A 17,654-nucleotide genomic window follows, 5' to 3' on the forward strand; every position below is an offset into this window, starting at 1 on the left:
ACAAATGAAATGCAGTAGGCAGTGATGTTCTTTCAACCTGATGTCCCTGTTCACCTAGCAGTAAATAGGTACCTGGGAGTTAGACAGCTGTTACGGGCTGCTTCCAGTGTATGTACTCACCTAACTGTGCTTGCAGCGGTTGAGCTCCGGCTCTTTGGTCCCGCCTTTCAATTGTCAATCAAATGATGTTCAGATTCCTGAGCCTACTGGGCTCTATCATATCTACATTTAAAACTGTGTATGGAGTCAGCCTCCACCACATCACTGCCTAATGCATTCCATCTGTTAACTACTCTGACACTGAAAAAGTTCCTTCTAACGTCTCTGTGGCTCATTTGGGTACTCAGTCTCCACCTGTGTCCCCTTGTTCGTGTACCACCAGTGTTGGTACGTGGTGGTACCTCCCGTGATGTGTGTATGTGTGTGTGTGTGTGTATGTGTATTCACCTAGTTGTGCTTGCGGGAGTTGAGCTCTGCTCTTTCAGCCCGCCTCTCAACTGTCAATCCATCAACTGTTACTAACTACTAACTACTCCCCCCCCCCCCAACACCACCCACATACACACCTTGGCCGGTGGCTGAGTGGACAGCACGCTGGACACGTAATCCTGGGTCCGGGGTTCGATTCCCGGCGTCGGCGAGAAACAATAGGCAGAGTTTCTTTCACATAAGAACATAAGAATAAAGGTATCTGCAGATGGCCAATTGACCCATACAATTCAGCTTCTATTTATAACCACCCAATCCCGCTCATATATATGTCCAACCCACGTTTGAAACAATCAACATACATACACACACACACTGTTGAATTACAGAGTTTTTATATTTTTTATATTTATTAAAAAAGTAACATTTATTTATTATAAACCTAAAATTCCGTTATAAATTAAAGAAAAAACCAGACGCCCCCGGGTGGGCTCGAACCACCAACCTTTCGGTTAACAGCCGAACGCGCTAACCAATTGTGCCACGGAGGCTTGAGAGAAACCCCAGCCCGTCTTAGTGTGTATCCAAGTGTTAGGTCTGACGGCGTCCTGCAAGTGTTCAGTTTACAAAACGTTTGCGAGTGTATACACAATTGTATAAGAATTACAGTGTGTTTTAAATATTATAAATTTTTCTTATGCGGATATAGGCCGTTATGCATTTAAACTTATATATGTATTAAGCTTATATGCGGGTATGTAAGCTTACCACAGACCTTCCCATACCCATCCTGTGAGCGGTAGTGGGTACCATCCCCATCCTGTGAGCGGTAGTGGGCGCCATACCCATCCTGTGAGCGGTAGTGGGTACCATCCCCATCCTGTGAGCGGTAGTGGGCGCCATACCCATCCTGTGAGCGGTAGTGGGTACCATCCCCATCCTGTGAGCGGTAGTGGGCACCATACCCATCCTGTGAGCGGTAGTGGGTACCATCCCCATCCTGTGAGCGGTAGTGGGCACCATACCCATCCTGTGAGCGGTAGTGGCACCATACCCCATCCTGTGAGCGGTAGTGGGCACCATACCCATCCTGTGAGCGGTAGTGGGCACCATACCCATCCTGTGAGCGGTAGTGGGCACCATACCCCATCCTGTGAGCGGTAGTGGGCACCATACCCATCCTGTGAGCGGTAGTGGGCACCATACCCATCCTGTGAGCGGTAGTGGGCACCATACCCATCCTGTGAGCGGTAATGTGCTACACACCCATATCTATCCTTTGAGGAGTATTTCAACCCATACCCCATCCTTTGACCGGAAGTTGAACCCATACCCATCCTTTGAGGAGTAGTTGTACACATACCCATCCAATTAGCCATAATATTCTCGGGAACTGAACCCTTAAAATCAGTTACCTATAAGCCAGTTACAGTCTTGATACACCAGTTACATGGTTAATAAACACCAAACCCAAATATCCACAGTTCGATCCCCGCGCATGACCGTGGAGATGCCTAGACAAGTCACCACACTGGCCTCGACCTGTCCTCAGGCCAGGCTCGTTAACGCTCCGGCCGTCCTGTCATCAGTTATAACGCATAGTGTACTGAAGATAGGTTTGTACTCGTATGTGTTGTAACGTTATTATTAATTAAAGTTCTGTGTATAGTTACAACACAGGGCAAATGCTTGTTTATCCAGCTGCTAAACCCCATACTGTTTATGAATAAAAAACGGGTTACACACGAGTCACAACTGATGACGTTCGAACACTTCCGGAACAAGTGCTTCACTGACGAATTTTGTTCGAACCACAACGCTGAAAATGCTTCACCCACGTACTACAAATACAAATAATCATCAACAGAACCTAAACACCTAACCTAACCTATGGCTATATATGCACAATATGCTAATATATTATAATATTAATTTTGAGACAATTCCCATTTTGAATGAACAGTATGTAAAATTTTTTGAATGTGTCTGTAGGGTCGATCGCTGGAAGTAATGAACTTGAGTCGAGGATGGGTCGAAATGCTTCACCCACGTACTACAAATACAAATAGGGGACTCCTGGTTCAGCCATGAAGCCGAGCGGACGTCTGGACACCTCCGCCTGGGAGCCGCCTGTTCACGTCTTGTTTTCGCGTTTTGGCTTTGCTACTGCCGTTTGGCATCCCTTTTCAACGGTCCGATTGTACGACGCCTGACGCACATATCGCCTTGAGTCACAGGATTATGTGTATATATATTATATATATATAAAGTATTACTACACATATTTATAATAGTGTCTCTTTCACTCAGGACAAAACATCGGCTGTGTTCATCAATCCCGGTGAATCCACTTCCCAGGTCCACGTCGTCCACACCTTATGGCAAACACCGGCGAGTTCACCTTCAACATGGGCCAGTCCACACACACTCACCGTATCGCCACGACGTGCCAATACCCCGCCTTTGCTCTCCAGATACACACTGGCAGAGGGTTTCAGCAACACGCTGACAGGGGTCGCAAATAGTCTCATAGAGGGGTAGCTAGCACCCTGATAGAAGTCTCTAGTCGCTCACTAGCAGCACTTCTTAATAGACGCACCACTGTCGTCTCGTAAGTATAACTGGCCAATCCCGGGTACGTCGGTCCATACAACACTGCATTCATCAGCAGTTAACACACTGCTCTAACCGACGGCGGCCACTTAGTCCTCTCACAGGACCAGGTTAAGAGTTCTTGGACTGCCCGTAGTGAACTATCCTCCTCACCTCAATCGCTTCCTTACGTCACCTCTGTGAACATAAAACGTCATTAGCTAGACAGACAGTATACCAGGTGGCCCTAGGATACCACCCACTGGGGAATTGACATTTTAATTTGTAGCCAGAACCTAGATGGCGTTGATTTCGATACGCCACCCACCAGAGGTCATCATCATCGACCTCCTCTTCAAGCTGAGGCAGGAAAACGGAACCGTACACCAATACCACGCCACCACCAACAGATGGTATTGGCTATGTAGCACCCAATACTAGGGGAGCTGGAGTGCAGACCCATAGATGGTGCTGACATCGCCACTCCATACTCCAGCGAAGGTGTCGATACCGTAATACCATATTTTGCTTCTCCGGTTTCCTCTCGTAACTACCATGGAACTCAGTTTTTTCTTGACAATATCATTGTAATGGAGATCTCTAGCTATCTTAATTGCAAGCTTAGCATTCAGTTCCTGAATTAAGCTTTTAACACTGGGGAGTGACAACTCCTCTCGTAGCTTAAATGTTTTGGCAGTTCTCGGGACTCTAAGAATGATTGTCATGGCTTCATTTTGTATGCTTTCAAGTTTTTCATATCGCTTTGGGAATAAGTGCACAAAACTGGTGCGGCATAGTCTATGACGGAGAGCACATAGGCTGTGTACATCATTTTAAGCACGGCAATAACGGCCCCATGACCATTCCAGGTCATGGCTTTCAGTGCCCTGAGTCGACTTTTGCATGTTCCTATGAGTTGTTGAGCTCCTCTTTCTTCCCCTTGTTAGAGCCGACAATGACTCCAAGGTACCGGTAGTGGTCAACCCACTCAAGTGTTACACCATTAACTTGTAGTTCTTCATGTTCTCCCGCTTGTGACGAGAGAACGCTTTTGTCTTGTTAATAGAGAGAGTGAAACCGAGCTCAATACATTTTCTTCCAAGGAGTTCAATGCACTGTTAAATTTTTTCAAGGTGGGATCTTGTATTAGGAAATCATTTGCATATGATGTCCTAATACATGGTCGTTGGCCCTCGGTATGGGAACAATTACTGCGTGTTTCCATTGTGTGGGCAACACTCCACTTAGGCATGATTTGTTAAACAGGTGGAGCAGTGGATTCCCAGACACCTCACACAGTGCATTGAGTATGTCGTAGGTGACGCCATCTTCACCAGATGCAGTAATTTTACCTTTTTCGTAGCCCCCATTACTTCCTGGGCTGTGATTGGTTGCCCATACTCGTCATCACTAGCCCGTAGCAGCTGTCTAACTCACAGGTACCTATTTACTGCTAGGTAACAGGCGCATCCGGGTGAAGGAAACTCTGCCCATTTCTTTTTCCGCCGGCAGCCAGGATCGAACCCTGGTCCATAGGTCCACGAGACTAGAGCGCTGTACTCTCAACAGGCTTGGTGTGTGTGTGTGTGTGTGTGTGTGTGTGTGTGTGTGTGTGTGTGTGTGTGTGTGTGTGTGTGTGTGTGTGTGTGTGTGTGTGTGTGTATGTGTGTGTGTGTGTATGTGTGTGTGTGTGTGTGTGTGTGTGTGTGTGTGTGTGTGTGTGTGTGTGTGTGTGTGTATGTGTATGTGTATGTGTGTGTGTGTGTATGTGTATGTGTGTGTGTGTGTGTGTGTGTGTGTGTGTGTGTGTGTGTGTGTGTGTGTGTGTGTGTGTGTGTGTGTGTGTGTGTGTGTGTGTGTGTATGTGTGTGTGTGTGAGTGTGAAAAAACTCGCTCTCTGCCTTATTATAATTTAAACTTGGGAGAGGAGCACCCAGCCTCAGGCGGCCGGTGCTCACATGGTAAACAAACTTTGGAGGCGTTATATTACACTTTTACTGGGGTGTTTGGTCCCCCCTGGTGTTTGGTCCCCCCTGGTGTTTGGTCCCCCCTGGTGTTTGGTCCCCCTGGTGTTTGGTCCCCCCCTGGTGTTTGGTCCCCCCTGGTGTTTGGTCCCCCCTGGTGTTTGGTCCCCCTGGTGTTTGGTCCCCCCTGGTGTTTGGTCCCCCCTGGTGTTTGGTCCCCCTGGTGTTTGGTCCCCCCCTGGTGTTTGGTCCCCCCTGGTGTTTGGTCCCCCCTGGTGTTTGGTCCCCCCTGGTGTTTGGTCCCCCCTGGTGTTTGGTCCCCCTGGTGTTTGGTCCCCCCCTGGTGTTTGGTCCCCCCTGGTGTTTGGTCCCCCTGGTGTTTGGTCCCCCTGGTGTTTGGTCCCCCCTGGTGTTTGGTCCCCCCTGGTGTTTGGTCCCCCTGGTGTTTGGTCCCCCTGGTGTTTGGTCCACCCTGGTGTTTGGTCCCCCTGGTGTTTGGTCCCCCCTGGTGTTTGGTCCCCCCTGGTGTTTGGTCCCCCCTGGTGTTTGGTCACCCTGGTGTTTGGTCCCCCCTGGTGTTTGGTCCCCTGGTGTTTGGTCCCCCCTGGTGTTTGGTCCCCCTGGTGTTTGGTCCCCCCTGGTGTTTGGTCCCCTGGTGTTTGGTCCCCCTGGTGTTTGGTCCCCCTGGTGTTTGGTCCCCCCTGGTGTTTGGTCCCCCTGGTGTTTGGTCCCCCTGGTGTTTGGTTCCCCTGGTGTTTGGTCCCCCTGGTGTTTGGTCCCCCCTGGTGTTTGGTCCCCCTGGTGTTTGGTCCCCCTGGTGTTTGGTCCCCCCTGGTGTTTGGTCCCCCCTGGTGTTTGGTCCCCCCTGGTGTTTAGTCCCCCTGGTGTTTAGTTCCCCTGGTGTTTAGTCCCCCTGGTGTTTAGTTCCCCTGGTGTTTAGTTCCCCCTGGTGTTTAGTCCCCCTGGTGTTTAGTTCCCCTGGTGTTTAGTTCCCCCTGGTGTTTAGTCCCCCTGGTGTTTAGTCCCAGATTTATACAAATTTATACATATACGTTGTGCAAATTTATACAGTTTGCACAACGTGCAAATTGTATAAATAAGTGTAATACATTCTATAGTAATTCACTTTTTTCTTCACCTTAAAATAACGAACATGAGTTTTGGAGAACTTCTCCTTCAGCTAAGCCCTGATGCTACAAAAATAGTCAGAGGGATAGAAGCCCTAAATCAGAAGATGGTAAATACAGAATATGTGGTCATATTCAATGAGACATGTTTAAAAGAAAACCTGCTGCCAGTATACACCAATATATATATATATATATATATATATATATATATATATATATATATATATATATATATATATATATATGCGAACAAGCCTGAATGATCCTGGGAGTATGGGTTCGAGTCACTTCTGGGGTGTGAGTTTTCAGTTATATATATATATATATATATATATATGTATATATATATATATATATATATAGAATTTTTCTTATTCATTTATACGAGAGAAAAGAGAAGAGAATATTGATAGGAGCAAACTTTCAGTAATCCTAGACGTGGGGGAATAAAGAGAAAGAGATAAAAAAGAGCAAAATATTGTGAGAAACCGAAGATGTGTGAAAGAGCGAGAGCATGTTTGATGGAGAGTGCGAGGGAGAGTACGAGGACATGTGAGAATGATCCCGATATTATTTAAGAGGGCAAGAGTGTGTGTGAGAGAGAAAGGGAGCAGGTATACTTAGAGAGATAAAGAGAGCGAGAGTATGTGAGAATTCAATTTTTTTTATTATGCACCCCATACCCATCCCTTGGGCGGTGGTGAAAAGGGTTACAGAGGCTTATAATGGGTTCAGGAACTGGACCCGAGAGTTCGTTTAGCTAAGCAAATGACAGCCTTGTGAAGCTAGTTACACTATTGTTAATGTTATATATACATGTACATATAGATATTTACAATCATTTACACAAATACATATATACATCGATAATCTTTTTATATCACAAGTGATTCCACAAGAGGCTCACAACAGTCACTATACAAGGCACTTTACATCTATGATGAGTCACACAGTTACTAGTCTTGCTCCACACCCACCCAACTGGGCGGCAGCTTTAGTCATGTGCTCCACACCTACTCAACTGGGCGGCAGCTTTACAGTCATGTGCTCCACACCCACCCAACTGGGCGGCAGCTTTACAGTCATGTGCTCCACATCCACCCAACTGGGCGGCAGCTTTACAGTCATGTGCTCCACACCCACCCAACTGGGCGGCAGCTTTACAGTCATGTGCTCCACACCCACCCAACTGGGCGGCAGCTTTACAGTCATGTGCTCCTCACCCACCCAACTGGGCGGCAGCTTTACAGTCATGTGCTCCACACCCACCCAACTGGGCGGCAGCTTTACAGTCATGTGCAGGCTGCACCTACAGTCATGTGCAGGCTGCACCTACAGTCATGTCCAGGCTGCACCTACAGTCAGCAAGTTTTGGATACTTCGCTAGGATTCCCGGCAGTACATCATTATGAATGAAGTACTTACACATTTCAAGGACTCCATGATGGTGTTATCTGTGAATTCCGCGATTTTTTCACATTCCAGTAAATAATGACGCAAAGTATGCGAATAGTTCTGCTGACAGAGTTTACATTTAGTCAAATCTACATCAGCAGATGTTACAAACTCCCAGAGGTACTTGTAGCCGAGCCTAAGCCTAGCAGTGGTGACATCTAGAAGTCTGCTAACCTTATTGGATGACCCATAGACGTGCGGTTCTTCCTGCATAATAGAATGATGATAGATGGAGGAACTGGTGTGAATTTCACTTTGCCTCAAGTCTACGAGATTTTGTTGATGTTCCCGGAATATTACTGCCCTCAGGCTGCTCATAGGCAGTCCAAGCTGGTAACCAATTCCCTCTTTATGAGCAAAGGTTTTTGGCCAACTCATCAGTTCTATCATGCATTCGGAGACCAATATGGGAAGGAATACACAGGAGACAAACTCTGACTCCATCAGTGATTATTTCACCATATCTGTCTCTAGCTTCAGAGACAAGCACGTCACAGTTATGCCTTGGGGAGCTGAGGGCAGTCAAGGATGACAAAGAGTCAGATGAGAGAGAGAGAGAGAGAGAGAGAGAGAGAGAGAGAGAGAGAGAGAGAGAGAGAGAGAGAGAGAGAGAGAGAGAGAGAGAGAGAGAGAGAGAGAGAGAGAGAGAGAGAGAGAGAGAGAGAGAGAGAGTTTGTGCGAAAGTGTGTGTGGAAGAGGCAATTTGTATTAAGAAGTTTAATAACTCAGCGGTGTGATGCTTCCTCATTCTATATAGGGGATTGCAAAGGTCTAGATCAAGACCTAGCTACAAGTTCATCTAATATGCCCATCTCTCTCAGGAAATTTGTCGTACGTGGAACGAGGATAAAACCTGACATACGAGCCTAGTCCAGTAGCCTACGCTAGGAAACTCCAGTAGCCTGCACTAGTAAACTCCAGGAGCCTTCACTAACAAACTCTTGGTAGAGCACCAGAATATTACCAAGACTCCTGAGTGAATGAAGTATAGCATCACACAACTCAAAGTATAATAATATAAAAATTATCATGCCATTTCGTCGAAAAAAAATCATTGACGACAAGACATTTACAAATGCAGTAATGAAAAATGTGTCCTGGATCATTTCCCAGTTTACAACTCGGTAATTTTACAAAGTTTCTTAGTTTACATTTCCTAGTTTACAGCTCGGTTTACAACTAGGCACGCTGAAAAGGGATTCATTACCTGCAGCCATGTATGTAAACATCGCATATATGTAAACATCGTAAATACCGATATCCCAGCACAGTTCTGAGAATTACAAGTTTACACTGGTTGGGTGCTGAGTGCTGTCCCTTCACCTGGTTCCCGGTTCTACACACATATAAGTCTTTATGTGAGTGCTTTCTGCGCTTCAGGTGTCAGTGATTGCTCTGGTGCCAGTTCTAGTTTCATGAAATACTGCGGTTTTGACAGTAGAGATTAGAATACTCAGGTCCAGCCCAATTTCAGGTTTATTGTTTGTTGATTTAGCGGCCTCGTCCGTATCATTATGCTGGACAGCACCTGTGTAAGAGTGTATCCATTGCATCCCTACAACTGAAATGCTGACAGTCTTGCTCCTTGCATCAGTTACGGTGTTTGCACTGGACGTTGCAACATTCGTAAAGTATCTGTTTTGCCTGTTGCTTGTTCAAGTGCGTGAAGAGCTGACTTACAATCACAGAAAGTGACTCTTGTATATTTCAGTGTGTTAGTGCAAAGTTGTAGTGTAGGCAATTTTGTACGTGTGGAGGTGAGCCCGTTGTTTAACCTTAGAGTGGTAGGCTGTGTATACCTCTGGCTTGTGTATACCTTACAGACCGCTGCGGTGCGATCTGTTGACATGTGAACAGAGCCATCAAGTGTTGTGGCTTTGAGAAGAACTGGATTTTGATCCTCGTTTTGCAGCTTGGAGTGTATAACGCTTGTAGTACAAGGTACAAATGCAGTTTAAAGTCATTAGCTAGTACATTGCATGCAATATTTATTGATTGATTTATTTGCATACAAGAAGGTGCAGTGGGTTGTGAGAATACATAACATTGGTGTTCTTACATGGTTGTAAAGCCACTAACACGCATAGCGTTTCGGGCAGGTTCTTAATCTAACAGAGAAAATGGAAGGTAATTAAAAGGTACATTATAGCGGAATTTGATTTCAACATAATATAACTACAATAAAAGTTGATGGTGTTGATTATACTGGTGATGTTGCATGTTTTGATTGGAATGTTGATGTTGATGAGGCTAGCAGCACTTCTACTCAACCAGTTCATGCACAGGTTGCCTTCTGCTGATGTTAAGTCTGCCATGATCTTTACACACAAAGTCGTGTTTAGCTGCACAGTTTCTTCACATTTGGTGGTGAGGTTGAGCTCCTTCCTCATGCTGCTGCTGCTTCCTGAGCATCTGGGGACGCCTAGAAAGCCGCAGGTCCACATTCGACGGAACACCTCAATAGAAAGAAGAAGTAAGAAGAGCTCTGAAGTCAGAAGACCGACGAAGGAAGCCTTGAGAAACACCACCAGCTGCCTGAAAACCGAACCCCACCCCCTCTGCGACCCTCTGGAAATGCGAATGAAAGAACGGCAGACAGTAACCTGCATGTCAAAACCCGCGGTGGTTGGGCCACCCAGTTGTAATTCCCACTTCCGACTATAGTACCCTGTTCCCTGCTCAAGCTTTCTGCATCCTCCCCCTGTCTTCCATCCCCTGCTTGCCTGCCTTCTATCCCCCACCCCCCTCCTGCTTGCCTGCCCTGGGGTCCTTGGAATTGGAACCCTCCAGGAATACCTCTCTCGGCAAAGACTAGAGCAGATGTCACTTGGTGATCAACCAGGTGTTGATGACTGGCGTTGGTTCATGCTGGCGGCTCACACCAGGTTGCCTTTGTTTTTTGTTTTTTGTTTTGTTTTTAAATCTGCGCTTCTGTATTTTTTTTTAATCTGTGAATCTCTTTGATGTTGTGCTGCGTCGGCCAGCTATGAAATGTTTTATGTTCCAGGTTACAGAGACTCGCTTTGTATTAAACCCAAAAACTGATGAATTTATTTTTTCTTTGTTCTTCCTTCGTGTTTTTTTTTTTTTTTGTTCCTAGGCTACGGTGGCGCGCTGCGTTGGTTCACAGTTTTTGTTCTTCAGTATTTTGTTGTTGTTTTCTTTTCGTGTTTTCCGCAGCGAAAAGAAAAGTGTGTTGAGTGAAGGTGCGCGGAGTGATCTACCTGCTGCTTGACCCCAAATGAGGTTAATCCGCGCGGAGGTCTGGCGCTTGTGCCAATCCCAATCCGGAAGCGGTCCACCGGGCGATCAGGAAACTGGATAAATATGATCGATAGGTTAAAGGAACTCAGTTTTGTTATGAGTGACTGAAAAGTTATGGCAACTCACCTCGTTATGACTGGTTAATACATCGTGGCAACTCATCCTTTTTTGTTTGAGGGACTGGCAAGTCGAGGCAACTTTGTCAGGAGTGATTGACAGGTTGAAATGTTCATTGGCATCTCTTGTCCCATCCCAACTCCTTATCCTGACCCCTTCCCAGTGCTATTTAGTCGTAATGACTTGGTGCTTTCCCCTGATAATTCCCTCCTCCCTCCCTCTCTTTGTCAACTTTGTGAAAGAGAAAACATGCACTCTCTTGAACATTATATTGTAGAATGTCCCATATTGACTGACTTTAGCCCTCCTGGGCTAAGGTATGCTGAACTCTGTAATTACTATATGAGTACTGGAACACTTGATGATATATTGGACTTGTACCCATGATTGACCATGTAATGTATCAATTATACAATGTATGTATGTGATGTAACTATATAACCTGAGCTTGTAAAAGCACCTTCATCACCTTCAGTGATTAAGTGCTTAATTGCACACTAGTTTCTCTATCAGCTATCTCACCTTGTCAGAGTAAAAGAGACAAATGTATGTGAATGCATGTGTGTGTGTATATGTGTATGTATACATGTATGTATATATGTATATGTACGTATGTGTGTGTGTGTGTGTGTGTGTATGTATATGTATGTGTATAAAGTATAATGGAAGCTGATCAGAATTACATTTCACCTATGTAAATGCACATTATTGACACTATGTAAAAGACACATCGAACACTTTATGTAGGGCATACGTAAATCTGTGTATCTATGTATTTACGTATGTAGGTTAGCTTAGCATTTTAAAAGCACCGAATCACCTTCTGTGGTTGAGTGTTCAATAAACCCCTGAACTATATGTTTAACACATCTCTAACCCTGGCCATGGTGGACAGAAGAAAATGTATATATGCTGGTTAGCATTGTAAATGTGTGGCCTGTGGTAGAAAATAATAAAAAAAAACTCTGTCTGTCTGTCTGTCTGTCTGTCTGTCTGTCTCTCTCTGTCTCTGTCTGTCTCTCTCTGTCTCTGTCTCTCTCTCTCTCTCTCTCTCTCTCTCTCTCTCTCTCTCTCTCTCTCTCTCTCTCTCTCTCTCTCTCTCTGTCTCTCTCTCTCTCTCTCTCTCTCTCTCTCTCTCTCTCTCTCTCTCTCTCTCTCTCTCTCTCTCTCTCTCTCTCTCTCTCTCTCTCTCTCTCTCTATCTCTCTCTGTCTCTCTCTCTCTCTCTCTCTCTCTCTCTATCTCTCTCTCTCTCTCTCTCTCTCTCTCTCTCTCTCTCTCTCTCTCTCTCTCTCTCTCTCTCTCTCTCTCTCTCTCTCTCTCTCTCTCTCTCTCTCTCTCTCTCTCTCTCTCTCTCTCTCTCTTTTACATTTATCTTCAATAAGTGAGCGAGTTTATTTAAATCATACGTTGAATGTATGATGGAGTGTGAGTATAGCCTTGAGGCTAGAGAGTGCTCTTCTACGCCCTCGGGCAGAGTGATCAGTGCGCTATGCCGGAGGGACGGGACAATCGACCTTATAACCGACTACCTCCTCTGGCCGGAAGTGGTCCAACACTTCCTGCCCGCTGCTTAGTTGGCGGGCACCGTGTACTCACCTAGTTGTGCTTGCGGGGGCTGAGCTCTGGCTCCTTGGTCCCGCCTCGCCACTGTCAATCAACTGGTGAACAGGATTCGAACCTGCGTCCAGGAGCATCCCAGACATTTGTTCATTTGATGCATCACGTTAGTGTAATCTCTGTGTGTAACTGGTGTACAGGTTCCTGAGCCTACTGGGCTCTATCATATCTACATTTATAACTGTGTATGGAGTCAGCCTCCACCACATCACTGCCTAATGCATTCCATCTGTTAACTACTCTGACACTGAAAAAGTTCTTTCTAACGTCCCTGTGGCTCATGTGGGTACTCAGTCTCCACCTGTTTTCCCTTAGGTAGGGATCATGTCTAGGTAGTGTTCATGTCTCCCTAACTGTTCTGTCTTCCAGTGTCGTGAGGTTCGGTACCAGAAATCTTTCCTCATAGCTCATTTTTCTCAGCTCGGGGACTAGCCTAGTGGCATATTTCTGAACCTTTTCTATTTTCGTTTTGTGTTTGACTAGATGTGGACTCCAGGCTGGAGCCGCATATTCCAGTATTGGTCTGACATATGAGGTATACAAGAGTCTGAATAATTCCTTACACATGTTTCTAAAGGCAGTTCTTATGTTGGCCAGCCTTGCATACGCCGCTGAAGTTATCCTCTTGATATGGGCTTCAGGGGAGAGGCCTTGCGTGATATCAACCCCCAGCTCATTCTCTCTCTCTCTCTCTCTGATTCTTGAAGAATTTCATCTCCCAAATGATACCTTGTATCTGTCCTCCTGCTCCCTACACTTATCTTCATTACATTACATTTGCTTGGGTTAAACTTTAACAACCATTTGTTCGACCATTTCTGCAGCTTGTCCAGGTCTTCTTGAAGCCTAATGCTCTCCTTCTCTGTTTTAATCCTTCTCATAATTTTGGCGTCGTCACCAAACATTGAGAGGACATTGTGTGTGTGTGTGTGTGTGTGTGTGTGTGTGTGTGTGTGTGTGTGTGTGTGTGTGTGTGTGTGTGTGTGTGAATACTCACCTATTTGTGCTCACCTATTTGTGCCTGCAGAATCAAGTGATGGTTCTTGGATCCCGCGTTTCTAGCCGCCGGTTGTTTAAAACAATGACTCGTGTCCTACTTCTTTATTATACGCAGTTTTAAATATATGAATAGTGTTTGCTTCCACAATGTGCTCCTTTAGTTCATTCCATTTCCCCACAACTCTCACGCAAAATTAAACTTTCTAACATCTCTGTGACTCATCTGAGTTTCCAGCTTCCACCCATGTCCCCTTATTCTGTTCGTATTCCCTGCGAACATTTCGTTTATTTTCACTCTGTCAACCCCCCTAAGTATTTTGTATGCTGCTATCATATCTCCCCACTCCCTCCTTTTTTTCTAACGTCGTCAGGTTCAGTTTCCTCAGTCGCTCTTCATATCCCATTCCTTGCAACTCCGGGACGAGCCTCGTCGCAAATTTCTTAACTTTTTCCAGTTTCCTAGTGTGTTTCTTTAGGTGGGGGCTCCATGATGGGGCTGCTTACTCTAAGGCTGGTCTCACGTAGGCAGTATAGAGCGCTCTGAATGCCTCCTTAGTTTGGTTTCTGAATGACCTTTAAACTCCTACTAGCGTAGAGTACGCTGCTGTCGTTATCCTATTTATATGTGCCTCAGGAGCAGGGTTGTTGTTGTTATAGATTCAGCTACTCGGAACAAGTTCCAAGTAGCACGGGCTATGGTGAGCCCGTAGTGCTCTTACCTGGCAGGGGTGCCGTGCCAATTTTATAGGTGCCAGAGCTCTGGTGGGCCTGGCAAGAGTCTGTCATTTCCTATCCTGTTTCTGTATATGCCACACGATAAAGTATTTCGTGTTTGTACTCACTAATTATCATAAAATATAATTATCAAACAAATAAAGAAAAAACATCAATCATTTATTTATCAATATAAGAAGTTAGAATCTAAAACTTCTGACAATTTATCAGTTTAAGAAGTTAAAACAGAGTCCACTGCAGTAGAGGAGGTCCGTGTAGTGTAGCAACCATAAGTGCTGATACATGATTTATGAGAATTCTTGAGCGTGTTGCTGTTACTATCAGGTTCACGTGACACTCCCCGCTCACACTCACCAGTACTTGTGAACAGTAACAACTTGTAAACAGCTCAGTAATGGATGTAAATCTTGGCCGGATGCGGCGTCCCTGATCCTCCACATAGTCTCTCAAGGCATTTAGTGCGGAGTAAGAAAAAAGCTTAAACCTCTTACAACAGATATAATATGTCAACTTCTCCGTAATTATGTGGTATTTCATCAGGCTAGACGCCAGTAGTCTTATTCAGGGACACTCATTTGACTTAGCAGTGATATATACACACTTTGAGGTTGAGAAGTTTGAGAGCCTTTCATGGATGTTGTCGTGAACATACGGTGCTGCACATTGTTTACACGACTAATAAGAAACTGTCGATAATTAATGGAGACAATTTTCTTGTTGCTTGTTATGGTAACTCCTCCAAACTTCCCCCATTTCAATTGCGTGTTGAGCGCCTGAAGTTAATAGTGCCAGGTTTCTCTTTTTAATCCTTGCAACGACATTGTGGTCCTTTGAATCAGTTTGTCTTCATACACAATCGAAGTAGTGCTTTCCTGTAGATACACTCACAGTAAACCAAGTTCATGCAACGTGTCATACATTACAGCTACATCCAATAGAAACTGTTCTGAAGTTAGCTTTTTCAACAGACCGTCATAGGCTTTTCTATCACTTCCAAACCGTGTTTCATCTTTCACTGCTTTTTCAAAATGAAAACAAAGTGCTTCATTATCTTTAAACACTGCTGAAACTGTTCGAAACACGCTGGCCGCCCACCGGGTGCTGGCCGCCCACCGGGTGCTGGCCGCCCACCTGGGCTGGCCGCCCACCGGGTGCTGGCCGCCCACCTGGGCTGGCCGCCCACCTGGGCTGGCCGCCCACCTGGGCTGGCCGCCCACCTGGTGCTCGGAACACGGCCTATCTTACAAATCTGTTGTTCAAGTTGAGAGGCACATTCTAAATTTTGATTTAGTGGTGATCCACTGTAAACTCCTGAGGTTATCTTGAGATGATTTCGGGGCTTAGTGTCCCCGCGGCCCGGTCCTCGACCAGACCTGCACCCCGAGGAAGCAGCCCATAGCAGCTGTCTAACTCCCAGGTACCTATTTACTGCCAGGTAACAGGGGCATCAGGGTGAAAGAAACATTTTACCAATTTGTCTCCGCCTCCACCGGGGATCGAACCCGGAACCTCAGGACTACGAATCCGAAGCGCTGTCCACCCAGCTGTCAGGCGCCCTGAGTACAATTCCTCCATAAATGTTTGAAAATGATTAATTCCATGAATTTCTCCCACTGAATCACCTCCTGCAAGTTCTGATCTGTGATTAAGACAGTACCAGATTATTATATGAGGGTAATGTTCCTTGATAATTGTTACACCGCCAGATCTGACACCCAGCATGACACTTGTCCCATCACTTGCAAGTGCTACAAGATTCTGTTTCAAATATAAGTCATCAAACCCATGATAATTGAGTCAGCTCAATAGATGCCTTGCAATAGTTGCTGCTATCTGATCAGGTAGTTCAATTAGATCTAAGTACATGAAATTGGGATTATCTTCCTCATCACTTTCACATTTGAAGTAAACTATCAAAGTTGTTTTAATGCTGTGGCTTGTCGATTCATCAAAGAGAACATTAAATTTGCCATTTAGCTACTTGATATGCTGGCAAGTTTTATTTTTCATATTAATGGCTATGTGATTAATTATCTCTGCGGCACTAGTGCGGGGATGCAGTCCCACTCCAGTGGCAACACCATTTTGCTTTTGTAGTTCCAATAAGCCAAAGTGATCAGAGTTTGGTCGCTCATTCTGAGCTTAATAATGCAGAACGTAAAATTGAACAAGTTGTCTTTAGATGCGAAGCATTCATGGCATCACACAATGTTCCAAGAGCATCTTCACTCGCTACATGTTCAACACGTAAAGCAGCAGTGTGAACTTTCCAGAATTTATGATCAACAATGTTTGTTCTGGGAGACTTCAAGCGTGTACTTGGATCTCCTCCATAATAGGATACTTGGTACATCTGTCACTCATTTGATAGTCTTAAACCCTTAGAAGTGAAAAGTATTACATTGTTTATGTTTGCACACACTTTACACCCAAGTTAATCATCCCTGAAATCTAACCATGGATAGGTTTCCTTTTTTTCCACATTTCTTCAGTCCAAACACTTGAACAGGGATACAAGTTAGACTTCAGATCACCGTTACTCAGAATTGCACATGGATTCAGCTTGAAAATTTGAACTAGAAACACAAATTTTGCCACTTTCACTGTTATCATTATCAGTCTCCTGTACGTTATTCTTCTTACACTCCGCATTTGTTTACGAATGAAAGAAGTCAACATTGTTTGCTTAGAAGCCATGATGGGGTTGTTTGTGAGAAAAAATGCGTGTGTATTAGAGATAAATCCAGGGACCACCAGCCACCACCAGGGACCACCAGGCACCACCAGGGACCACCGGCCACCACCAGGGACCACCAGGCACCACCAGGGACCACCAGCCGCCACCAGGGACCCCCAGCCACCACCAGCCACCACCAGCCACCACCAGCCACCACCAGGGACCACCAGCCACCACCAGGGACCACCAGCCACCACCAGGGACCACCGGCCACCACCAGGGACCACCAGCCACCACCAGGGACCACCAGCCACCACCAGGGACCACCAGCAACCACCAGGGACCACCAGCCACCACCAGGGACCACCGGCTACCACCAGGGACCACCAGCCATCACCAGGGACCACCAGCAACCACCAGGGACCACCAGCAACCACCAGGGACCACCAGCCACCACCAGGGACCACCGGCTACCACCAGGGACCACCAGGGACCACAAGAGACCACCAGCCACCACCAGGGACCACCAGCCACCACCAGGGACCACCACCAGGGATCACCAGCCACCACCAGGGACCACCAGCCACCACCATCAGGGATCACCAGCCACCACCAGGGACCACCAGGGACCACCAGGGACCACCACCAGGGATCACCAGCCACCACCAGGGAC

At 46.0% G+C, this 17,654-nt stretch overlaps 1 non-coding gene across 1 annotated transcript; it reads right to left on the minus strand.

Moving 5' to 3' along the window:
- Positions 1-906: 906 nt before the first annotated feature.
- TRNAN-GUU (transfer RNA asparagine (anticodon GUU)) lies at positions 907-980 on the minus strand. Its single transcript has one exon. It is a non-coding gene; the product is annotated as a tRNA-Asn (tRNA).
- Between the last annotated feature and the right edge of the window lie 16,674 nt (positions 981-17,654).

The sequence above is a fragment of the Procambarus clarkii genome, chromosome 1 (assembly GCF_040958095.1).
Source record: "Procambarus clarkii isolate CNS0578487 chromosome 1, FALCON_Pclarkii_2.0, whole genome shotgun sequence".
NCBI lineage: Eukaryota > Metazoa > Arthropoda > Malacostraca > Decapoda > Cambaridae > Procambarus > Procambarus clarkii.